This window comes from Enhydra lutris, unplaced genomic scaffold, assembly GCF_002288905.1.
Source record: "Enhydra lutris kenyoni isolate GAN:26980312 unplaced genomic scaffold, ASM228890v2 scaffoldscaffold3, whole genome shotgun sequence".
In the NCBI taxonomy this organism is placed as follows: Eukaryota; Metazoa; Chordata; class Mammalia; order Carnivora; family Mustelidae; genus Enhydra; species Enhydra lutris.
This window is the reverse complement of record NW_019154087.1, coordinates 25,303,225-25,328,188: the sequence shown is the minus strand read 5'-3', so window position 1 is coordinate 25,328,188 and position 24,964 is coordinate 25,303,225. Positions and strand designations below refer to the sequence as shown.

Below are 24,964 nucleotides of genomic sequence, written 5' to 3'. Positions count from 1 at the left end.
GTCCGCTTTTGGGGGGGCGAACTAAGCGAATGTCACGGGGAGTAGAACTGTAGTACACTAAGTGGGGTTTTGGGTTTTTTTTTTCTTCCCCTAAGTCCGCGCGTTTTGCTAGTGGTGCTGAGTGAGAGAGAATAGTTTCTCTGGTCCCCCCAACAAGACCAGATCCCACTTTTCTCAACGTACATCAGCTCTGCGATGGGCTGTGCCTTCCAGTCTGGGGAGTGGGTGTAAGAGAATTTGTGGGCAAATCTGTGCCCTGGCTTTGTGCTTCTCCCGAATCAGCTTCATTTGGTTCCCCGGTAAGTGACAGGCAGACACAAAGGCAGGCGCAGGCCGGGGGGGAGGGGGCGGGCGGGCGGGAGGAGGGGGGCAGAGTTGAGAGTTGGAAGACTGCAAGGTCAGGGGCGCCGAAAGAAATGAAACCCAGTCCCAGCAAAGAAACGGAGAAGTAGGGAGCCAATTTCTAACAGTCCCATCCCCATTTTTCTCTCGTCTTGGTTGCTCGCTTTTCGTCTTTTATTTATCTGCCTTTCTCTCCGTGTCTCTTTTTTTCCTCCTTCTACACACACACACACACACACACACACACACACACACACTCACTCTCTCTCTCTTTCTCGCTCTCCCTCCCTCCCTCCCTCTCCAGTCTTGCCGAATCTTTTCGCTGGGGCGGCTTGTCTAGTGTTATTAAGCTAACAGAGTTTCTATGGAGAGTTTTCTACCTATGACACAATAAAGTATGGCCTGGATAGACTCCTGGGAAGGTCGAATATGAAATATAAGTGTTATTTACTGGCTATTGCCTTCATGACAGACTTTTAATTGCATTGAGTGATTTCCCCCCCCCCCCTCCTTCATCTAGTGTTTAGGAATTGAAAGAAGGGTTATTTTCCAGTTGTTTGCTTAAAGTTTACTGAAATATTTTTTTTACATCTTCTTGTGTAGGGAATAAGTTACATCCACGAATTTAAAATCTAAAGTCTGATAATGTGCTTTCACCTCTCCAATAAGGGATAATAATGGCAAATCCAAATAAAAAAATATTCATCAACAAATGATCCAACATGAGAGGAAGATTGTTTCTTAGGGGAAGTTGGGATAGTAGGGAGAAAAGATGTTGCTTTGCTTTGCTTTGCTTTGGTTTAAGACTGTGGGTATTGTTGCCTGGTTAATGAAATAATTATATTTGCATTTTAATGGAAAGTTGAAATGCTGGAGGAGAATTATATTCTTTTACGTGTTTGTATGCATGTCTCATAATAAGTTTGAGGAAGAATATAAATTTCAACACAATGTTGGGGGTTTTTTAATGTTATTAAGCAGAGAACTGTTAGGACTAAAAAGTCACACTTAAGTTTAGAAAGCATGTATATGATTAAAAGATGGGTAGAAGGAAGAGCACAGTAATGGACATTACTCCGTAAATCAGATTTCCAAAACCATTTGTCCTCAGTAGTTCACTTTGTAACTCTTTATATTTTGATCTCTGAAAAAGTAATTAAGTTTAATTGTTGATACTGATGGTTATTTCACATGAGTACAGGGGAGTAGTATTACTGATCTGGGGTAGAAACAGCTCATTTGGTTAGTTCTTATTTGTCCTAAAATAATAAGGAAAATAGGAGTTTAGCATAAATGCTTACTATTCGTTGAGAAAACTATGATTAATTATTGCAGTAATTCAGAGTTAAAAATAAACAGTTCCTTTTGCTAACAGACTAATATGTAACTGCTTTTTTGGGACTTTTCAAATGTTGTGGTTTATGCTTTCTTCAAATTATTAAACTAATAATAGATGTAGTATTTTCCATTCATATTGGTAAATAAGAATACCTGCATTGGTTAGTAATATTTATTGTGACCATGATGACTTGTTCTTTCCTATCAAACTTAGACTCTGTAATTTTATGTATCCTATTTGTATGCTGAAAATAGCTGTTATTAATATTTTAGGGGCTTAAATGATTATAAGGAGGAGATGCACATTATTCACCAGTTTCAACCTAAGTACCACTTTCTCCTTTATTATAAAAGAAATTATTTGGATTAATATAGAATAGTTGACTATAACAGACACAATGTCCATTCTTCATTTATTATATGTCTTATAGTATCACCAGGATGTTCTCAGAATTTCATGAGATAGAACAGTCTTGAGCAATTGGATTTTATGGAAGTGATAGTGGATAATAACAAGATAGATCATCTTCTTAAACTGCAATATTATTTTGCTTATTTTCTTATTGAACTAATAGTTAAAGAGAAGTTAACTTGGAATGAAGAGAGTTCCTTGTTTTGTTTAAATTCACAGATTTACTAACTATGGCTTTAATTATATCTGGGGTTATGCTGGTCCATGCAATGAGTCAAGGGCATTGGTATGATTTTGATGCAGTGACACATGAAGGTAGACATTGGCAGGCCAACATCACTTTCAGAACAAGTGAAATGCACCTGCCAAGGAGTTATTTATGAGAGACTTCCAAAGTCCTGTTTAGGCACTGGACTTGTATTAGGTAACAAAAACTGGAGTTAATGTTTTGGTTTCACTTGCTGAAGTTATAATTTCTCTATCAATTCCTCCAAGGCTCCACCCACATACAATGTTGTAAGCCAGTGTCACTACTGAAATGTATTTCCTTATTTGCTGATCTCAGTAAGAAACCTTTCTTATAATTCACAGACACGCCTGGCAGAAACTCTCTTTTCCATTATGTCCCAGATCCAAGTTGGTAAATTCTTATGAATTCTTTGAAATTATCTTTTAAATGTCATCAAAAGCTATGGATGTTTGACATGTTAGAATATCTAATACTTAGATTAAACCTGCTTTTTTGTACTGTAATTCCTTCCTCAATAAGTTCAGTTGTTGTTACTTAATAGAATTTAATAATCTTACCTAGCCATCTCAAATTACTGGCAGGAACCTTCTTTGTTTTATGAACAAGCATATAGACAAGTTAAAACTTTGGAGCAGCTGTCAGTGTTGGTTCATCAAAATAACATTTTCCTCAACTATTATGCCACCATTGCACACTAGTTCTTAAGCGTAGTAATGGCACCAAAGCCAGTAGCAGGAAAATATTTTACAAGCCAACTTTACAATTGGAGCCTTAACTGTGGGAGAGTCGGTTTGCCAAGTAGAACTGGTGGTTATCTTGGAAATAGTGCTGAAGAACACAACCACAAATGATTTTGCCAAATATACAGTATTTACTTGGTCTAGATCTCTAGTTTCTATTTTGATGCACTGCCAAAACTCAGGGAATAACTGTGACATTATTTAAGGAGGTTATATAGTACATCTGTATACCTTGGTGTATAGTACAAAATACATATGCATTGGTATACAGTGGGAAAGAAGAGTTCCACAAGAGGAGAGGGTAAAGTGAGAGCCCTTGAATCACTGTGACTGCAAGCCAAAGAGAGTCTTAAGTATCTATTTCCAGCATTATTCTGATCCTAGATTGTACATCGCAGAAAATCCCTAACTTAAGAAAGATACACAATCTTTTCCCAATAAAATAGATTTTCTTTGTCCTTTACAAAATAGTAAGTTCTATCAGCTTTGATTTATGCTTTCTCCACTTGTCATGAAATGTGGTTAAATGTGCCAGGATTCAAGAAGTAGAAATAGATAGTAGGTAAATTTTCAATGTTTTTTGTAAAAACAAACTCAGTGATAATGTCAACCTACCTGAAGTTTTAAGAATTTGGAACTCAATATTTTATATTTACTCAGGGTTGTTACTCAGACTGGCTTGAAATCAAGCTCCAAATAATCTGAGATTTAAAATTAAGAGATGAATAAATTAGGATGAAGTGTTTTTGGAGGACAGGTTAGGACATAAAATGAACTGGTTGCTTCACTAAAAATACTATTTCTTTTAAATTGAATTTATGTTGCTTGGAAGAGAGGCACTGATTTCTACATCTATTTATTCCATAGTATAACCTAGGGTTTTCTACTCAGTCAATATGTAATGAAGGGAGTACCAGCTTCTAGTTATAAGATGAGTTATAAGTTCTGGAATGTAATGTAATGTAACGATAGTCCAGTGACTATCGTTAACAATACTGTGTTGTATATTTAAAAGTTGCCAAGAGTATATCTTCAAAGTTCCCACCACACACACGCAAACTTTGTAAGTATGTGAAGTGATGGATATAACTGAATTATTGTGGTAGTCACTTCCCAGTATATACATATATCAAATCATTACCTTGTACATGTTAAACTTACATAATGTTAAATGTCAGTTATGTCTCAAAAGCTGAGAAAAAATAATGAGTGACCTAGAACTCGAAAAAAATGTCATTAAATTAGAAAATGTATAATGTAGTCTCAGTACTGGTGATGATGGTAGTAATGATGGTGGTTTTTCCTTACATGTAACTTCTACAAGCCATCCACTGTAAACGTACAGCTTAAGGATCTTTAGTAAATTTACACAGACATAACATATTTTTTATTGAAATTTCTTTTAAGATATTTATGGATTCAGATGCAGGTGTATGAAATAATAATAACTGGGCATGTACCTTTTGCCCGATTTCTTCCACTGGTAACTTTTGGCAAAATTATAATAATCACAACCAGGATACTGACATGGATATAGTCTACCAGTCTTACTTGGATACCCCCAGTTTGACTTGTACATTTGTGTATTATATATTCAGGTCCATACCATTTTATTACCTCATCAGATATCTTTAAATCTTTTTTTCTGAAAGGAATAAAGTTTAACTCAGTTCTCCTTCATCAGTCATATGATTGTACTGCCATTCCTTATCAAAATTTGCATCAGAATATAGGTTTTTGTTTACTTAAAAGTGTTTTTGCATAAAATGACCTTAGCGTTCAAAATATTTTCAGTTGTTTTAATAGCTTACTACATTGTAACTTATGTCATTTAATTCTCTTCATGACTCTAGAGATAGGTATTATCCTCATCTCAGGTGAGCTAACTGAAGCAAAATGAGTTTGAATAACCAAATTCATACAGCCAGTACATGGCTTAGCTAAGATTTGAATTAGGCAGTCTGTCTCTAGATCCCAGCCCTTTAACCACTATGCTCTGCTGCCTCATTACTATTAATAAAAAAGTAAAGCTGTAGTGTAGAGAATGTAGGGAAAGTACTAAGAGGAGACTTATGGTGCACGCAATTGTCTACATATAAATGGCACCCAAATATTCATAGCAGTGTTATTCATAATTGTCCAAAAATTGGAACAACCCCAGTGTCTATCAACTCATAAATGTATGAACTATGGTATATCCATATAATGGAATATTATTCAGCAACAAAAAGGAATGAAGGACTGATCCTTGCTGCATCATAGATGAACTTGGAAAGAAGTAAATAACGAAAGGTCACATATAATAGTATTTCATTTACATGAACTCCCCAGAATAGGGAAATCTAAAGAGGCAGAGAGTAGATTACTTATTGCTGGGGGCTGGTGGGGGATGGGGAGAGAAGAAGGGGGACAGAGTGTTAATAGATATGGGGTTTCTTTTGGAGCCTAAAAATGTTCTGTAGTTAGCAATGTTTGCACAGCTCTAAAAAAGTATCCAATTGTGTACTTTAAGAAGGTGAATTTTTTTTTATTATATGTGAATTCTATCCTAAATAAAGTTATAAAAAATGCATACAACTGACAAGGTATTTGGCATTCGGAAAGTAACTCATGTCTCATGAAAAGAAATATAGAGTGCTGTTTGAATTGAATTGTAAGGGACTATGCATACCTTTCTAGAAACATGGCACCAGTGAGTTTTTTATGATACGTCCCTATGAAATTAGGATTTTTAGCTTTGGACACACAGGATGAATTACTTGGGGTTGGTTTTATTTTAATTTCTAACTTAATGTAATCTTAGATACCAGACATTCTTCTTGTTGAGCAATGCTTCTCTCCCTCTTTATTCTGATGACTGTTGAATTGGTGCCAATTGGATTCCATAGTTTGGAACTATGACTATAACAAGGGTGGGGGAAATTCAATGATCTGCATTCAGCTATAATAATTTATACGTGTTATTGTACTCAATAAGGAAATGGCCTTGGCTTCATATAATTGCTGTAATCTTTATTTTTTCAAGGAAAAACTATAGTAGTGACCAGAAATTCCATTTTTTAAGAATATGATTTTAGGACTTACCTGTAGGTTTGTAATGACATTCACATTAGAATCTTTATCCAGTCAAGCTGATGAAGCGTTTGTTATGGAAAGCAGTAAGGTAGAATATAGGTCTGGTCCTCCGTATAGGAAAAATGCATAGCTTCCTTGTTTTTACCCTCTCTTGTTTCTCTTAATACTTTGTGAACTACCTCAATTCAAAATAGGTTTTTATGGTAGTATCTCCATAATATTCAAGTTATTCACTGGGTTCCAGTGTGCTCTTCCATCTTTGCCTTTTATTTATTTTTTTAAGATTTTATTTATTTATTTGACAGAGAGAGACACAGCAAGAGAACACAAGCAGGGGGAGTAGAAGAGGGAGAAGCAGGAGCCAAATGCAGGGCTCACGGGGCTCGATTCCAGGACCCTGGGATCATGGCCTGAGGCCGAAGGCAGACGCTTAAGGACTGAGACACCCAGGCACCCCCCATCTTTGCTTTTTAAATATACTTCCAAAAATCTTAAATTTTCAAGTTAATTAAAAATATAAGAGATGAGATATTTTGTTTATATTTTTGGCCTTGCTTTTTGTAAATGATTTTTATGGAAGATGCCCTATATTCAGAAGTAAAACAAGGGTGGGGGAGATTCAATGATCTGCAAGCATTCAGCTATGAATTTTTGCTGATGGACTGCTGTCTTCTGGGAACAGAATTGTCTATGGTCAGGCATGGACATAGCAGATCTCCCATTAAGGCATGCCATACACAGTATTGATAATTTTCATTTGCTGCTTTTACAATTTTGAGATTTGTTTTGGTTTGTTCTATGAATGCTACAAAGTAATGAGAATTTTAATTACTATTGTCATACCTCATTAGCCATCGCTAAAACCTGCCTTTTCAAGTTGCTTGTTTTTTTGATAGAGTATTAAACTAGTTTCTATGTCCAGATTATTCTGTAATGAAAACTATTCACCCAACTCTCAAGATGAGTTTTTATTATAGTATTTCTCCTCAAATTAGTATATTTTTTGTCTTCCAATGTAAAAGAAGAAAGGCTTAAATAATGTTAGTGAAACCCAGAGGACAGAACATAATCTGTCTCTGAGTTATTCCTCCTGTTTTTCTTCCCTGTCTACTTTAAGAAACAAGGGCAACCATTAAAAAATACCTTAATTATTAGTTGTGCCGCTTCTAAAGAAAAGTGCCAGAATCTGAAAATAATACAATGACACCACACCCAGATTCCATCCCAAACATACTGCCTTGTTCCTATTAATTTATTTTTTAATCTGTTTGTTCTTTCAGCACTTTATCCATTTTTTGTTTGAAGTCTCTTACTTTGAAGTTGCAGAATTTTCATATTTGCCATTGGCTATAAAGTTCTCTTAGCTCTTTTATAACCTCTCATGATTTTTGAATTAAAAGGATTACTTTTATACACCCTCTAATTAGTTTGGATGATTATTAGCTTTTTGTTTGTTTTACTGCATACATCATAACAGAACAAGAAATCACTTCTGCAAATAAAGTGTCTGGTCATTCATAAAATTAGGAAAAGCATCTTAAAAATTGAATCCATTTATTAAAACATTAATTCACTTATATTTATATTTTAATGTACCAAAGAGAATTGGTGAAAGGAAGAATACCTTATATGAATACTTTTCAAACATGAAGGAAGAACAAACTTTCCAACATCAAAATAACCATGTAAATTGTTTGTTTCAGTAAAAAGAGAAGCAGGTACATTTTACCAGGAAAGCATATATTTTAAACTTTGTACTCTCGATTTAATCTAGCTTTATTCCAAGATAGCCACCCAATTGGTGGTGGTTGTTTTTTTTTCTCCTATGAAGTTATAACATATTTAGCTGAAAGTAAGACGAAGTTGTACTTATTTTTGGAATGTCTACTACATCATAACTTGGAGAGAAACATACTTGCAGGAAGCAAAACTAGTAGACATTTTGCTAATGGCTTACCTTTTTAGTACCTGTAATTTAATTGTGTTTCTACCGAAAATCAAAATTGGTAAGGACATTTGGTTATTAACTTTGGGAACTAAATTTTCAACTTGGAAAATTAAATTGCAATTTAAATTCAATTTGACTTAAAAATTAAATTGAAACTTGTTTGCTCTCAAATGTGATTCTTATTTCAAGTAGGAAATTTTATAGACATCAACTAATTTTAATATATAATTTAAAAAAATTTTACCAAGTGTGTAGAAGATATAGAATATAGCATTTTAAAATCCTTTAAAAAAAATCTTGAGAATTTGTTGAAATCAGAGTATTTTTCAAATCACTAGTTTAATTTACTACTGACAGTTTTGCAGGGTTTTGTTTTTTTTTTTTTTTTTGCATTGCTATATGTCATGCTTTAAAGCTGAAGGTTATAGGAAACTTTCCATATTTAGGTATAAAAAACTTGATATTGACATTTTTCTTGAGTATTGTAAGGATTCAACCCCTTTAAAAAATGATTTAATTGTTTCATGTTCACAAACCCATTGTAAAAGATAACAGTGAATGGAGATGAGGGTGAAAATTAAGGAGAGAGGTAAAATACTATATTGTGTTTCTCTTTACTCAAACATAGCCATTGGATACTTTTTGCTGATAGAGTCATGTTGTAATTTTATTTGGATGTAAATTGTCACTTTGCAAACCACTTGTCTATTTAGAGTATCTCTGTCTAGTAGTTGTGTAACCCTACCTCTCATAATATTTCAGTTCATTCTGAAGTAAGTGAGCAAAGATAAAGGAGAAGTTTTGGGATAAGAGGAGGTAGAAAGTGCATTCAGAATGCATTGTTGAGATTTCAAAATTTGCCCCAAACTTAGTTAGAATAGGCAGTTAATTGTGATCTGTCCTCTGGTTAGATGCTGCTTAAAGAAGAAAGGGAATGCAATGGGGATTGGTCATTTCTCCTGTTCTTCCTCCATTGATTTTTGTTGTTGTTGGAGGGGTGGTGGAGAGAGGGTAAGGAAAGGAAGACGTAAGGAAAATAAATCCCTCTTAGAGTCAGTTCCTTGATAGGCACATGCTCATTTTTAGGGCCAAAGAAAAGGGAGGTTTTCCTTCAGAGCTTGTTGACGCTTTCTCGGCTTCCGATTACACGTGGTCACATCAACATTTGACACGTGGGTACAGTGCGTGCGTGAGCATGGCAGCACTATTTACAAACACCATCCTAGGATTCCAGAGACTCTTATGTAACAGCTGAGAGAGTGCGGGCTTTGTGTGTCTGTGGGCGGAGGAATCAAACAGTTTAATTCATAGTCAGGGAGCCCTTGTCTGGCTCTGACAGGGTCATGAACCAAAGATCAAGGTGTCTAGGTCAGGATCCGCCCAATACGCAGTTTTCCTACCACAGTCTCAAAGGCAGTGCTTTAATACTGGACTAATCTTTTTTTTTTTTCTTCCTTCAGCAAACAGAACCAGTTATGCCAAACTTTTTTTTGTGATTTTGGTAAATGTGGGCAGATTGTACCTTGGTTCTACTTGTACTCTGCAGTGCCACTGAGACTAAAGTGTGCTTGCTTACCACTCAGCCTCATTAAGTAATGCCTTTAAAAAAAAAATTTAAAAAGTGCAAGAGAATTTTTTTTTTTTTAAAAAGTGCGAGAGAATTCATAATCTGACTTGCGGGACTAGACACTCAAACTACAGAACACTCAAGAAAGTGATTAATTGATCGTCCTCCTTATTCCTTCCTGCACTGACCGCTCTCCTTTCTCTTCTCCCTCCCTCTTCAGTTCTTCTTCATCACACCTCCTCCGCTTCTAACTCTACATCAAGACTTGGGTTATTTTAAAAGAAAAAAAAAAAAGTCTCTATACTTAGGGAATTGCTTTTCCCTTTCCAGATAGCTTTTAAGAGTTTTCCATTGATGTTTATCAATAAAAAGAAAGTCGAGTTTTTAAAAAAGTTAAAGCACACAAATTTAAAGTGTATCTGGCATATGTTTTCCAGTCCTTTTCATTGTAAGTTGTAAGCTGACTGGTTGGAATCTTTAAAATATGAGTGAACTTTGAGGGTTTTGGTTTTTTTTTTTGTTTTTTTTTCTTTTGTATTGTATTTAAGGATCATTTTAGATGGATATCACTATTGGTTATCCAAAAATAGAAACCATTCATAACAAATAATTGAAATTAGATCATCAAAAAATGAACTCTTAGTTAATATAAAAGTTGGTGTGTTTGAACTCTTCTTTCATAGAATGTTTTCTTTTGTAATTATGCTATCTTTCTAAAAAAATAACAAAATTAAAATCTTTGAAATGCAGTACAATAAACAAAAGGAATCTGTTTAACTTTTAAAAATAAGGGATCTTTTCTCCAAGAGATAAACCAAGCATCAAAAAACTATTTTGTTTTAAGTACAGTTTGGTATAAGAGAAGTTAAGATCTGAAATAATTTAGAGATTATCTGTCCAAATTAATTATTTACATATGAGACTTAGAAATTGAGTCTAGCTGTTTAACATCTGAATTTGTTCTCATTTGAAAGAAATTGCCAAAAGAGTGACTCATTTAACCAACACAATGAAATCTAAGAATGGGCATTTTTCATCCCTGTTGCTGAGTAAAAAGTTCCTTCTGGACTTGAAAAGATATAATTTATTTAGTGTTTATCATTTAAAATATTTTGTACAGCTTTAATACATTGAATTGAGATATAGTGAAAGTAGGCTATAGGCTTTAAAAGATTCTTTTCATTTGCTTGTTTTATTTTTTTGCTTTTTTATTATTTTGGCCTAAAGATAATATATTCATCTTAGTCACCCTTGGCCTAAATAGTGAAAGTTTGTGTGAAATTACTTAATCTGTATCGTTTTCTTTTTTTCTTTCTTTTTTTAAATATATATTTTATTGATTGATTGATTGATTGATTGACAGAGAGAGAGAGAGAGAGAGAGAGAGCGAGCATGCACGAGTAGGCAGAGTGGCAGGGAGAGGGAGAAGGAGGCTCTCCACTGAGCAGGGAGCTCGATATGGGACTCGATCCCAGGACTCTGGGATCTTGACCTGAGCTGAAGGCAAACACGTAACCCACTGAGCCACCCAGGTGCCCCTCCTTTTCTAAGAACAGTGCCAATTCAGAACATTCGTGGGCTTTCACGAGAATTATCTTCTCCTATATTAGAACAAAAATATTTTCTTCTCTTAACTTTGTTGGACTCTAAATTATATGCGATTATAAGCTGGAAGTGCTCAGAATTTGATAAAGGCCATAAATTAATGCATTTCTGCTAAGAAAGGGATTTAAATATAACTTTCATTTGATTGTGCTTCAGTTTCACTTAAAGTGGCAAGCATGCAATAAAAATTGATTTATTCAGTGGGTGGACTCCCTTAATAAAGAGAAACTTAGTGGCCATTGTCTTAGTATTATAAAATATCAGAATGGTAGACTGAATGTGAAAGATATATGCTAAAAAGCAGTATGAAATTTGAGTTTATGCCCTTTCAGTTACTGCTGTGTTTGAGTGTGTGTGCATCTGTCACATGTATTTTGGACTCAATATGATTTAAGTCCTCTTGGTAGAAATGGTTGATTAAACAAACCACAGTAAAAGTTTCTGTTTATGAATATAAAGTGAAAAAATAATGTCATGCATCTTTCCAGATATCATGAAGTTACACAAAATCCTCAAGGTCGTTTGTACCAACTGCTTTTAGATGGTCCTTTTAGAAGATCGCTGAGGAATCAGATAGGAGCACACCCAGAAACAGCTGGCTTGGTGATGTTAAGATTGGTGCCAGGTATTCCCTCTTGCATAGGAGTTCCAGGCCATCCTGTTGCCTTCCCATGTGGTCAGGCACACATGGCTCTAATGTTTACACACACTGTTCCAGAATTCTGAACGCCAGTGATGCAACAATGTGGGTAGAAGGAGTGGTCTGTATCTCATTAATTGTTTAGCGGCCCGGATCACAAATATTGATGCAGGAGAAGAAAGTACTGATTATAATGCTTGACTGGGACAGAGGGGGATGAGGTGATGGTGCATGGTAGATGCATAAAGGAGGCTTTCCCCCGACCCCCCATTGTTATTTTAAACTGTTGTTACCACTCAAAAGGAGCTTTCTACTTTGAACTTAAAATAGTAGCTTTTAACTGGGACCAGTGACTACGGGTTTTAGTATCCAAGGACTGAAGGTGATGAAGGTCTTAAGAGTGTCACTCTCTCTCATAACCAGGCTGACTCAGCCTCTTTTAGGAGCTATTGTGGCAACTTAACCATCTCTAGTAACCTTACTGCATACGTGCATGGAAACAGTTGGAGTTAGAGCTATCATTTTCTCATGTTTTAAAATTGTTCCTCACGCATTATTTGTTTCATGTTTGAAAATATGCCAGTCTTAGTACATATAGAAATGCTTTCCAAAATCACTGAATATGTTTGGGTAGAACTAATTTGCTTAACATTATACTCTTGTTTAAGAGCCTGTATCTGCAAACACATGGGGGAAACCCCCTTCTTATCTGGTAGAAAGATGATAAAGGAAAAGAAAAGATAGGTGATAACTTTGGAAAATATGTAATAACAAAGTGGTGGCATTCATTCAACTAAATACCAGCAACTACGTTTAACATGGAAATGTGCCTAAAATGGTGAGGGGAAAACATGTAAATATAAGGAGACTATAAAGAGTTTTTAATGAATAAATGCTCTATCACAAATGATGAACATTTTAAAGATCTGTTTCAGACTCTTACTTATAACAAATTGTCAAAGACTTTTTCATCCACCTTCCTTTGAACTTTTAACAGTTTTTTTCTGGACTGTGGGTTTAACTCTGTGTGCATGTATGTGTGCATTTGAATATGTTTTTATATTTTAGATCTAGCTGTGTGAACTAGAATTGTTTCCAATTGCTTATACGATATTGTAGCCACTTTTACTTCAACATTTCAATAAATCATTCATCAGATTTGCAAAAATATAGTTCATTTTCAAACATAGAATCATAGATTGTTGTCAACTGAAAAGGATTTTTAGAGGCTCTCCAACCTATCTGTTACATTTACAATTGAAAAATTTCCTATGGCTATAGGAAGGGGAAGACATTTGCTTCAAATTATATAATAGGATATCTATCATTCTAATAATAGCCAATATTGACTAAGTTCTTACATTGTGTTAAGCACCATGCTGGACGCTTTACAGAGATTATCTTATTTTAGTCTCATGTCACCTCTTTTGTTTGTTTGTTTGTGGCATATATCCCCATTTTATTGAGGAAAAAATAGGTCATAGAGTTTTAAACCTCTTCATGTATTAGGAATTATATTTAACATCACTGCTGTTCTTTTAGAAATATAATTTCTTCCTCCTTGGTGTTCTCACTGGTGTGACCTTCCTTTCCATCATTTCCTGATTATTCCTGCCTTTCACCATATTTTTCCCCCAAAGGAATCTACACTGCCTTTTTATTTCTAATGGATCACAATGAACTCTTAAACAGCTGGCTGCCATTAAACAGTCTGGCCTTTTGGGTCAGGAAGATCTAGTTTTGAATCCTAAGTTTCCTTCTTATAAACTGTGTGTGTTTTCATTCAACATAGTAATTTTAGCCTCTCTGAATCTGCTTTCCCATCTATGAAATAGGAATAGCTAATAATTCTTATCTCCCATGTTGCCAAGAGGGAATAAGTGAATGAGTTAATATAATGAAACATTCAACCTATTACTTGGCAAAATTTCAGTGATTGAATAACTATTTGGTCATTTCTCAGGTGTTTGTTGAGCGTCTATATATTAGGAAAGAAGGAAGCCATTGTACTTGCCTGTGTAGAGTATATAGACTCATAAGAAAGAGTCAATACCATGATCTTTTAAAAAGCATAATGAGATGGAAATTGTAGGACTCACAGACTGGTCACATGGGGAGTTTCCCAGGATGCATCCAGCCCTTTGCTCAAAGGTATGATTCTTTAATTGCCTGAATGGTCCTAGGCACAAGAGTTGGCATGACTTTCTCAACGTTGGGGGCCCACAGAGATTGCACAAGTCTTAACAGCATGGTCTCTGAAGAAGGCCCCCAGAAGGAAAGATTATTTCCATCCCTTTTATTATTTCAATCAGGATACAAATTACAAGTCTGTAGTTTCTTCTGTTCACAATCATCTTTTATTATATCAGGTATATTGAAAGGATATAAATTTGTCCGTAGAAATATAAAATGGTAGCATGTATGATTTAAAAACTATTAAGGATTATAGATGTTCCTTATTCTAACTCTGTTTCATAGCCTGTTTTTAGGAACAAGAACAGATACTTTGGCACACCTTACTTAAAGATAGATGATAGTCTTGTTGTGCTAATCCCAGGGACTTCCCATGAGAATGAAGATTCCGTACATGGTGGTGTCATGGGATTTGGGGCCCATGTGAAAGATGTTTTGGAGTGTCTCCCAATTACTTAACAGTTTAAAATATATCAGCTATTTATGTGTCAATAACTGCCTCCTTTCATCATGATAGAAGTTTCCTTGAGAGCCAGGATCATAATTTATATATTCACTAAATCCCCCACAATAATTAGTATGCAGCCAAGTACATAGCAGGCCCTCAGTATACATATATGCCTGCAGGTAGACTGTGTGGGTTGGAAACTCTTTTTTTTGGTTGGAAATACTCTTGATGACCCTCCCTGTCTGAACCATCATTTCTCGGAAATAATGAACACAGAAACAGAGAGGTTTGACTGGTTAGTTTCTACAGTGACTTTTCAAAAAATACAGGTACATGATAACAACAAAAATAATTTAAAATAATGTCATTAGAAGTATGTCTTTATTGGGGGCACCTGGGTGGCTCAGTGGGTTAAGCCGCTGCCTTCAGCTCAGGTCATGATCCCAGGGTCCTGGGGTCGAGTCCTGCATCGGGCTCTCTGCTCAGCGGGAAGCCTGCTTCCCTTCCTCTCTCTCTGCCTGCCTCTCTGCCTGCTTGTGATCTCTGTCTGTCAAATAAATAGGTAAAATCTTTAAAAAAAAAAAAAAAAAAAAGAAGTATGTCTTTATTATTTTTCCTACAGTAATATACTGAATTTTCCAAATTATCAACATCAAACCATAGCTTCCTGACTCCCCACTATGCAGGATATGAATATTAGTATTTCTCATTTCATCTACTTTTCTCCCTTGCCTTCTGCCAGTTTTTGTATTCTATACCTTCTCTGTTGCTAAGTTTATAATATTTGTATTATGTTCTTCACCTATAGCTGTCTCTCCTGTGCTTTGTAGCTCAGTGCTAATTGAGAAAAGAAAACCCACAGCATTTATAATGTCATGATTATAATAAATAGATTCCAGTATAATACCGAGGGTATGGTTGAATATGTAGAAAAGGAAAAAAAAATGATCCCATAGCATTAAAATTTGGTTTGTTCTGAAGATAATATTTTAAGCAACAAGATAAAATAGATTGCATTTTCTTAAAGTCCTTTAACTCCTCAAAATTGTGCCATATATTAGTTTCTTTCACATTTAGACTTAACAATTTTCTGTGAGCCTTAAAATTTTTCTTGAAAATTCTAATCTTCTTAATTTGTGTCCTTGATAGAAGAATTATATGGCTTCATCACTCACAACGATTTTTCTAATTTCTTAATTATATCACTTGGTGAATGAAATATACCTTCTTCTTCAAGTCATTTTTCCCTATGCTGTCTACTTCCTTTTTTCTGAATTAGTTTCTTTTCATTATTCTCCTGGTTAGAGCTGCTGTATTATTTCAGTCCCTTGTCTTGCTTGGTATTTGGTTCTTTTTTCCCCCCTTTCTCCTTGCATACATCCCCAAGAGTTTATTCTTGTTTTTGTTTTCCAGAAATGGTGGGTAGGAAGCAAACTGAGTCCTTGCATATCCAAAACACCTTTATTTTTTCTCAGAGTTAATTAATAATTTATTATATATATGCTCCTTGGTTCAAAGTAATCTCCCCTCAAAACTTGGGAGACTTTTATCCAGTGTTGCTAATGAGACCCAGACATCTGATAAAAGTTTGATTCCATCTTTTTTAGATAACCTTTTTTTCTTATTTAAATGGTAATTAGGATCTTTATCTTGTCAGTTCTGAAATTCCACCTAGAAAATTAAAAGCTCACAGGAAAAACAGTCCAGATCTGTTTAGGCATAGCTCTTTTAATATCCATCCTTCTCAGCCCTAAATGATTCTGTATAATCTAGAAAAAAAAATGTCTTCTTTCCACTTTAGGAACTTTTCTTCTATTATACCTTTGATTATTTCTTCCCCTGTATTTTTTTTCTCTCTTTATGGAACTCATGCTAACTGACCTCCTCAGTTTATTTTTCTTGTGTATTAAACTTCCTCTCATATGTTCCATCTGTTTTCTGTATATATTTTCCCAATCCACTTGATCTTTTTTAAATGTTAAAAATTAAATTTTAATTTCCCGAAATTCTTATATCATCTGATTGACTCTTCTTAAGGAAGCCTTTTTTTTGCACTCAAATCCTAAGGAATGAATGAAATTTTGTAAAAAAAAAAAAAAAAAAAAAAATAGAGCAACAGAGAAAGAAATGTTTATAACTACATTACCATATATATGTTAGCAACTGAACTTTTTTTTTTTTAAGATTTTATTTATTTGAGAGAGAGAGAGGGAGCATGAAAGGGGGAAGGTCAGAGGGGGAAAGCAGACCCCCTGCTGAGCAGGGAGCCCAATTTGGGCTCAATTTCTGGACTTCAGGATCATGACCTGAGCTGAAGGCAGTCACTCAACCAACTGAGCCACCCAGGTGCCTGCGACTGAACTTTCTGATGTTATTGTAATTGAGTAGTATTTCAGTTATATTGTGTGTTTAAGAGGCTTCTGTGACTGCTTCTAAATATAAGCATGATTTGCAAAATGACTTTAAGTTTTAAACAACTGATTTATAAATAGACTTTGGAGCTCAAGCCTCCTGAAGATGAGCACTGCCTGTGTTCTTTTGCTTCCTTTCGTTCAGTTCTGTGACTACCAATTCCCTTCTGGGCTGGAAGAGATAGCACAGTTTCCAGTATCTCTCAGTATTTATTATCATGATGAGATAATATTCTGTTAGTCCTTAATTCTGGATTCAAGTGAACTTGGTATTTATTTCATAGTGAAAAATAGTTATAGATAGATGATTCCTCATATGCAAGTTTTCCACTGGTTTTGAAGTACCTTCTTTATTCATTTTAGATATGGCTAAAATAATAGTATTTTGAGTGCATTTTTCTTGCTGCTTTTATTGTAACTTATTATTAACAGTTCAAAATCCCGCAGAATTTGAGTTTGATTTGTAAGCTCCATGATGGGCATTCTACTTCTGTTTTGTTCAAAATGTTATCTCCAGTATCTAGCACAGTGCCTGAAACATTATAAACTAAAATCAGTATTTGTTGAATGTAGACCAATATTTCTAGAGAATTCTCATTCCAAAGATTTAGTAGAATAAGAAACCCATAATGAGTAATGCCATACTCGATGCTAGTGAAATGAGATACAAACAGGTAGGGTAGCTCTTTCTTTACTTTTCTTCCAAATATAGAGAACTTTCTGAAATCAGAGAAGAATTGATATGAGTTTTAGTATGTTTCGTTGACATAATGATACGTAACCAGGAAACAGAAACCAGTTCTTTTAAAAATGGCAGGAAGATGAGAAGAAAAAGCAGAGGTCAAAAAAAAATTTTAAACAGAATAACTTACTGAGGCATCTAAAATCTTTAAATTCTACATTGGTGCAAGGTACAGATCTTGAGCTACAACTGCTTTTTGATAAAGGATGCTGGTTCATACTGCCAATGTTATATCTTCCCCTATATAGTAAAGAGTTCAGTGTGGTACCTGAGATGTTGAAAAAGGTAAGGCAACATTCATACTTGTGAACAGACCTGCAAAAATAGATTAGTCTCTTTCAGATTGCATTATTTGTTTTCACATGCGTGTCTTTACCTCTTTTTGGAAGTCTGTTTTCTAACCTTCTTCCAGGGCTTATCATCTCTTTCATATATCCATTGCATGCATTTTTCAGAGGCTAAACAGAATTAGTGCATACTTTGTATAGCAAAAAGGTGCTGTTGACTTTAAATGAGGTCTTTGACTTTTCATGTGATGCTGGGCAGGAAGTTTACTATTTCCTCATTTATCAAATGAAGGACTTGGACAAAATAACATTTTCTGAAATTTCACTCAATTTAAAAGTCCACATATGAGATCTATATTATATATGACAAGTTGAAGCATATTGCAGATGTTAAATAAATATTTGTTTTACTGCATTTTTAAGTGGCCACATTATTTCCTTTCAAGGAAAAAATAGTATTACATTCAAATGCCTGTATGTTTATGAGAAACATTTTTAAACTGTTGAGGTTGAATTCAAGGTTTCTTACAGATGGTCTTTGTCCTTTCAGCAACATCTCTCATAATGTGAGAATAATGGTGGAGTCAAGAGTGAAACTATCCAATTAAAAAAATTCTTTCAGCGAGGGGAAAAAGTATTCATCAGAGGTGTTCTAATAGATGATGTATTTTTGGTAATGAAACTGATAGGGGCAGAAAAAAAAATGAAACTGATGGGGTAATTAACAGTTTTTTCTAAGTTGGCTGTGCTACTACTATGTTGTTATGCAATGATAATGCTTTTCTGACAGGGCAGAGCGCAAAGTTACTTTGGTCTTATTTCCATTAACCAAGCCTTAAATATTCCTTCAGAGAATAGATGTGAAAAAGTATTCTGCTTCTCAGACCTCTTAAGAATATAGATTTTGCTTTTAAGAGAAAGTTCACTCCTGCATGCCAAAATGAAGGATAAAAATTTTACCTATCTTTAATCCTTAAAGGAAAATGCACATAAAAATGCTGTTTACTGTGTACAGTATAGGAGAATGATAAGTTCCTGGATTAATCGTTTTTTAAAAAAGATTCTGTTTGTTTAGTTGACAGATCACAAGTAGGCAGAGAGGGATAGGCAGAGAGAGGGGGGAAGCAGGCTCCTGCTGAGCAGAGATCCCAATGCGGGACTTGATCCCAGGACCCTGAGATCATGATCTGAGCCGAAGTCAGAGGCTTAACCCACTGAGCCACCCAGATGCCCCCTGGATTAATCTTTTAAGAAAAAAATCAAGTTTATTAAAAATTTTGAGATAATAATGAGTCATTTTAGTAAGTAAAGGAAATAATGTCTAGTTTTGAAAATGACAGATTTGGTATGAGAGTGCAAAGTTGATGAGACTAGGAAATCCAAAGAAATTTGCTGATTTATTTTCTCTATTACTCAGTGAATACAAAAGTCCATTTATTCAGATATTAATTACATGACAATTAAAACATCTTTGAAGTCAGTCTACTATCATTAAGAGAATTCCTCTTAACAAACCAGTATAAACAAGATTATAATTTTTTTTTTTTAAGATTTTATTTATTTGTCAGAAAGAGAGGGAGAGAGAGCGAGCACAGGCAGACAGAATGGCAGGCAGAGGCAGAGGGAGAAGCAGGCTCCCTGCTGAGCAAGGAGCCCGATGCGGGACTCGATCCCAGGACGCTGGGATCATGACCCGAGCCGAAGGCAGCTGCCCAACCAACTGAGCCACCCAGGCGTCCCTAAACAAGATTATAATTTAATAGACACTAATGCTGGTTGTGAAAAATCTTGAGACTTCTTTAGGACTTCAATTTAACAAAATACTGACTAGCAGTAGATGCACACATGGAAATATAAGACATTTTATTCATGCTTACAAAAATAGTGTCCAGTTGACCTTTGAACAACACAGGTTTAAATTGCTTGGGTCCACTTATACACAGGTTTTTTTTCTCTAACTTATTTTATGGTAGGAATACAGCATATAATACATATACAAAGTATGTGTTGACTGCTTATGTTATTGGTAAGGCTTCTGGTCAATAGTAGGCTATTAATAGTTAAGTTTTGAGGAGTCAAAAGTTATACATGGATTTTTGACTGTGCAAAGGGTCAGTGCCCCAAACCACATATTGTTTCAGGCTCAACTCAGTATCATTTCTTAATAGTAGGTAGCAATGACTTCAAAAGACCATAGATCTCTCTGTCAACATACACATTGACAATATTATCACAACCATTAGTTGAATATGCTAATTCCATTTTCACCTAGAACTTCAGTTTATTCTATCACTAGAGTACATATATGAATAAAAACTTATGAAAAAAAAACTTACGGATATCAAAGAAATAAAAGAATAAATATAGGTACATAACCATGGTAAGTCTACACTTTATTTGATAGTCCTTAAAAGACAGTTTACCACTGCTTTTTTCTAAAAAAATTATTTGTACATTTTAAAAACCCGTTTTGAGAAGTGGCTTGCCACACACACAGAATTTATAGTCACTAGTATTTCCTAATACATATTTGAAAAAGAAGACTTGATATATTACTAGGATTACATATGGTTAAAAAGTTTTAAAAATTATATTAAAAAACCTTAAGGTCTCCAGTTTCCTCTTTGACATGTAAGGAGCTTACCATCCCAACAAATAAAAAGCTGAACAAACTAAAAAAAATCAACAACTTTTCTTAGCTCTGTCAGAGAGGTGAGGTCACAAGGCAAACCACTGCCCCCAAAAGTAGAGAGACCAGCGAATACAGAGAACCACAAACTACTGGAGCAGAAACCCACACAAGTAGAAACGTCCATAGGAACCAATGCCAGGGCAGAAAAATCTGAACTGTAAAACAGATTGCTGGAGGTTCAGCGTGGATAAATCATAGAGTAAAAACCCAGGGGAACTCAGTGACAGGGAGCCCCCACACTTTCATGAGTTTTACCTTCAGGTGTCCTACCAGTCCCCTCAGTAAGTATTAGAGGAAAGTCCCCTTATACTTCAGTAGGTGCAGAGAGGAACCATTGTGAAATATGCCAGAACATTCTGTTCTTCTTAACAAGGCCTGCTGTCAAAAGAAACTATTTTACCGGAGCCTAAAATGCCGAGGGAAGGGAAAAATTCCCAACTTCAGTTCCTTCTAACCTTCTATGTGGAGGAAAGGAAATAATGTACCTTCAAACCCTCCAGCTATCCTTTCCCACTTAGGGAAAAAGCAGTTGGCACGAGAAGCACTGGTGAAGTGCAGGTTGACCAAAAGACTGAGGTGGAACCTAATCATATGACAATAGAATGCTTCCCATCTCTCCACACCTTACCACTGCATCACTAAAGGCCCCTTTACTGCAGTTCCTTTTCCCCAGTACATCTTGTCCAGCTTAAAGCAAAAAATTACTAGGTATACTAAAAGGCAAAAACTGTTCAAAGAGACTGTTCAAAGAGACTATCAGACCCAGAATTAAATAAGGCAAGAATGTTGAAACTATCACACTGGGAATTTTTTTTAAAAAGCTGTGATTAATGTGTGAAGGGTTTTAATGAAAAAAGTAGACATGATGCAAGAATAGATGGATTAATGTAAGCAGAGAGATGAAAATTTGAAGAAAGAAAAAGAAATGCTAGAGATCAGAAGTACTATGACAGAAATACCTTGATGGATTAATTTGTAGACTGGATATGACTGAGGAAAGACTCTCTGATCCTGAGAATATGACCAGAAACTTCTAAAACTGAAAACAGGGAAAAAATAATATTCAAGAATTGTGGAATAATTACAAAAGATGTGATATAGACATGATGGAACTATCAGAAGGAGAAGAGAGAAAGGCATAGAAGCAATATTTAAAGCAGTAATGAGTGAAAATTCTCCCAGGTTAACATCAAACACCAAACCACTGATCCAGGAAGTTCAGGAAATACCAAGTAGGATAAATACCAAAAAACAAAAGCAAAACAAAAACTACACGTAGGCATACCATATTCCACCTTCTGAAATCGAAGATAAATGCTTGAAATAAGCTAGAAGAAAACAACAGCTTACCTATAGAGGAAAAAGATAAGGATTACATTTGACCTCTGCTGGGACACCATTACAAGCAAGAAGAGAGTGGAGGGAGAAATTCAAAGTGTTTAGCGAACAAAACAAACAAATAAACAAAAAAACCACCTTAGAATTCTATACCCTGTGAAATTTTCCTGCAAAAGTGAAGGAGAAATAAAGACTTTCTCAGACAAACAAAAATTGAGGAAATTTGTTGACAGTAACCTTCCTTACAAGAAATGTTTAAAAAAGCTCTTTAGGCAAAAATAGAATGACATAGATCAGAAACTAGGATCTATATAAAGAAAGGAAGAATGTTGGAGAATAAAAAACTGAAGGTAAAAGAAAATCTTTAATGTTTCTTCTTTTAATTCTAACAAAAATTAGTTTATTCAACATAATAACAATGTACTAAGTGTATAATGAAATAAATGACAACAATGATACAGAGACAAGAGGAGAAATTAGGAATATTTGTTATTTTAAGGTACTCACACTACCCAAGAAGTGGTATAGTGTTATTTAAAAGTGAACTTGGATTAGTTGTAAATGTATATATATATATATTTTTTTTAGATTTTATTATTCATTTATTTATTTGACAGAGAGAGAGAGAGATCACAACTAGGCAGAGAGATAGGCAGAGAGAGAGGGAAGCAGGCTCCCCTCTGAGCAGAGAGTCCGATGCGGGGCTCGATCCCAGGCCCCCGGGATCATGACCCAAGCCAAAGGCAGAGGCTTTAACCCACTGAGCCACCCAGGCGCCCCAGTTGTAAATGTATATTGCAAACTCTAGGGCACCACTAAAGAAGATTTAAAAAGAGATATAACTACTATGCTAAGAAAGAAGAAAAAAAGGAAATATATAAAAAGCTCTATTAAAAATACAAAAGGAGAGGGGCACCTGGGTGGCTCAGTGGTTAAAGCCTCTGCCTTCGGCTCGGTCTGGATCTCAGCATCCTGGGATCGAGCCCCACATCAGGCTCTTTGCTCAGCAAGGAGCCAGCTTTCCCTTCTCTCTCTGCTTGCTGCTCTGCCTACTTGTGATCTCTCCCTCTCTGTCAAATAAATAAAATCTTAAAAAAAAAATACAAAAGGAAAAAAAGGTGGGAGACAAAGATAGGTACAAAGAAGAAAGTCAACAATTAGGAAAATAATAATAAATATGGCAGATATTAATTCACGTGTACCAATAATCACCTTAAGTATCAGTGGTCTAATTCACCAGTTAAAAAAAATAATGAGTGGATCAAAAAATAAGACCCAACTATATATTATCTAAAAGATACCTTAAATATAAAGATATGTAGATTAAAAGTAAAGAGATGGAGTGGTGGCTGGCTGGCTCAGTTGGTTAAGCATCTGACTCTTGATTTTGGCTCACATCATGATGTTGCGGTCATGAGATCAAGCCTCATGTTGGGCTCCACACTCAGCATAGAGTCTGCTTGGGATTCTCTCTCTCCCTCTGCCTTTCCCCACTCTCACGCTCTCTATCTCTCTAAAATAAATAAAACTTTTTTTTTTTAAAGTAAGGAAATGGAGAAATATATACCATGTTAACATTGATCAAAAGGATAGCTGGGATAACTACATTAATTTCAAACAGAGCAGATTTCAGAGCAAAGAAAGTTATTAGACAAGAAAAGCATGGCTTAATGATAAAGAAGTCAGTACTCCAAGAAGACATAACAGTCCTTAGCATGCATACATCTAACAGTGTCAAAATACATGAGGCAAAAACTGATAGAACTGCAAGGAAAAATAGATGAATTCACTATTATAATTGAAGACTTTAACACTCCTCTGTCAGAAGTGGACTGATCTAGCAGGCAGAAAATCAGTAAGAATATAGTTGAACTCAGTAGCTCCATCAATCAACTGAATATAATTGACATCTATAGACTACTTTATCCAACAACAGCAGATTACATATTCAAGTTCCCATGGAGCATTTAACTAACATAGACTAAATTTTGGGCTATAAAACACACCTTAACAAGGTTAAAAGAATAGAAATTATATAATGTCTGCTCTCAGACCACAAGGGAATTAAACCAGAAATCAGTAATAGGAAGATCATTGGAAAATCCTAAATACTTGGAGATTTAACAACATACTTATAAGTAACACATGGATAAAGGGAGGAATCACAAGACAAATATAAAAATATTTGAACTACTCTACTTGACACTCTACTTGAACTACTCTACTTGAACTACTCTACTTTGTCATGTAGTTTCAGTGCTACTTTTGTTTTCACTCAAAGTGCTTACTTCACTCAATTTTTGTGAATTTCTTGTGATCAGAGGATTTCACTGTCTGAGGGGACCTGCAACCACAGTGTTAAAGGCACAATGAAAGTTATTATAAATCTGAAAAATTTTTGAACTAAATGAAAATGTCAAAATTTGTGTGATGCAATGAAAATAGTGCTTAGAGGGAAATTTAGAGCTTTGGATGCATATATTAGAAAAGAAGTTCTAAAATCAATAATCCAAGTTTCTATCTTAGGATACTAGAAAAAGAGCAAATTAAATCTAAAATAAGCAAAAAAAAAAAAAAAGCAAAACCCTAAAAATTAAAGCAGAAGTGAGTGAAAATGAAAATAGATAAGCAGTAAAGAAAGCCAACAAAATCAAAGCTAGTTCCTTTAAAAAAAAAAAAAAACAATAAAATCGATGAGCCTCTAGCCAGGTAGCTAAGATAAAAAGAAGATACAAGTAACTAATATTAGAAATGAAAGAGGGCAGCACTACAGATCCCATGGACATAAAAAGATAATATAATAACAAGTCCATGTGCATAAATTTGGTAACTGAGATAAAAAGAACCGATTTCTTGAAAGGGCACAATTTGCCAAAACTCACACAAGAAGAATTAGAAAATCTGAATAGGCCTTTATTTACTAAAGAAATTAATCA

The 24,964-nt window shown here is 34.9% G+C and overlaps 1 protein-coding gene across 1 annotated transcript in view; it reads left to right on the top strand.

Annotated features, from left to right (window-relative positions):
• LOC111153570 (tet methylcytosine dioxygenase 2) overlaps positions 1–24,964 on the top strand; it is a 136,551-nt gene that overhangs the window by 684 nt on the left and 110,903 nt on the right. The gene's annotated exons all lie outside the window — the stretch shown is intronic.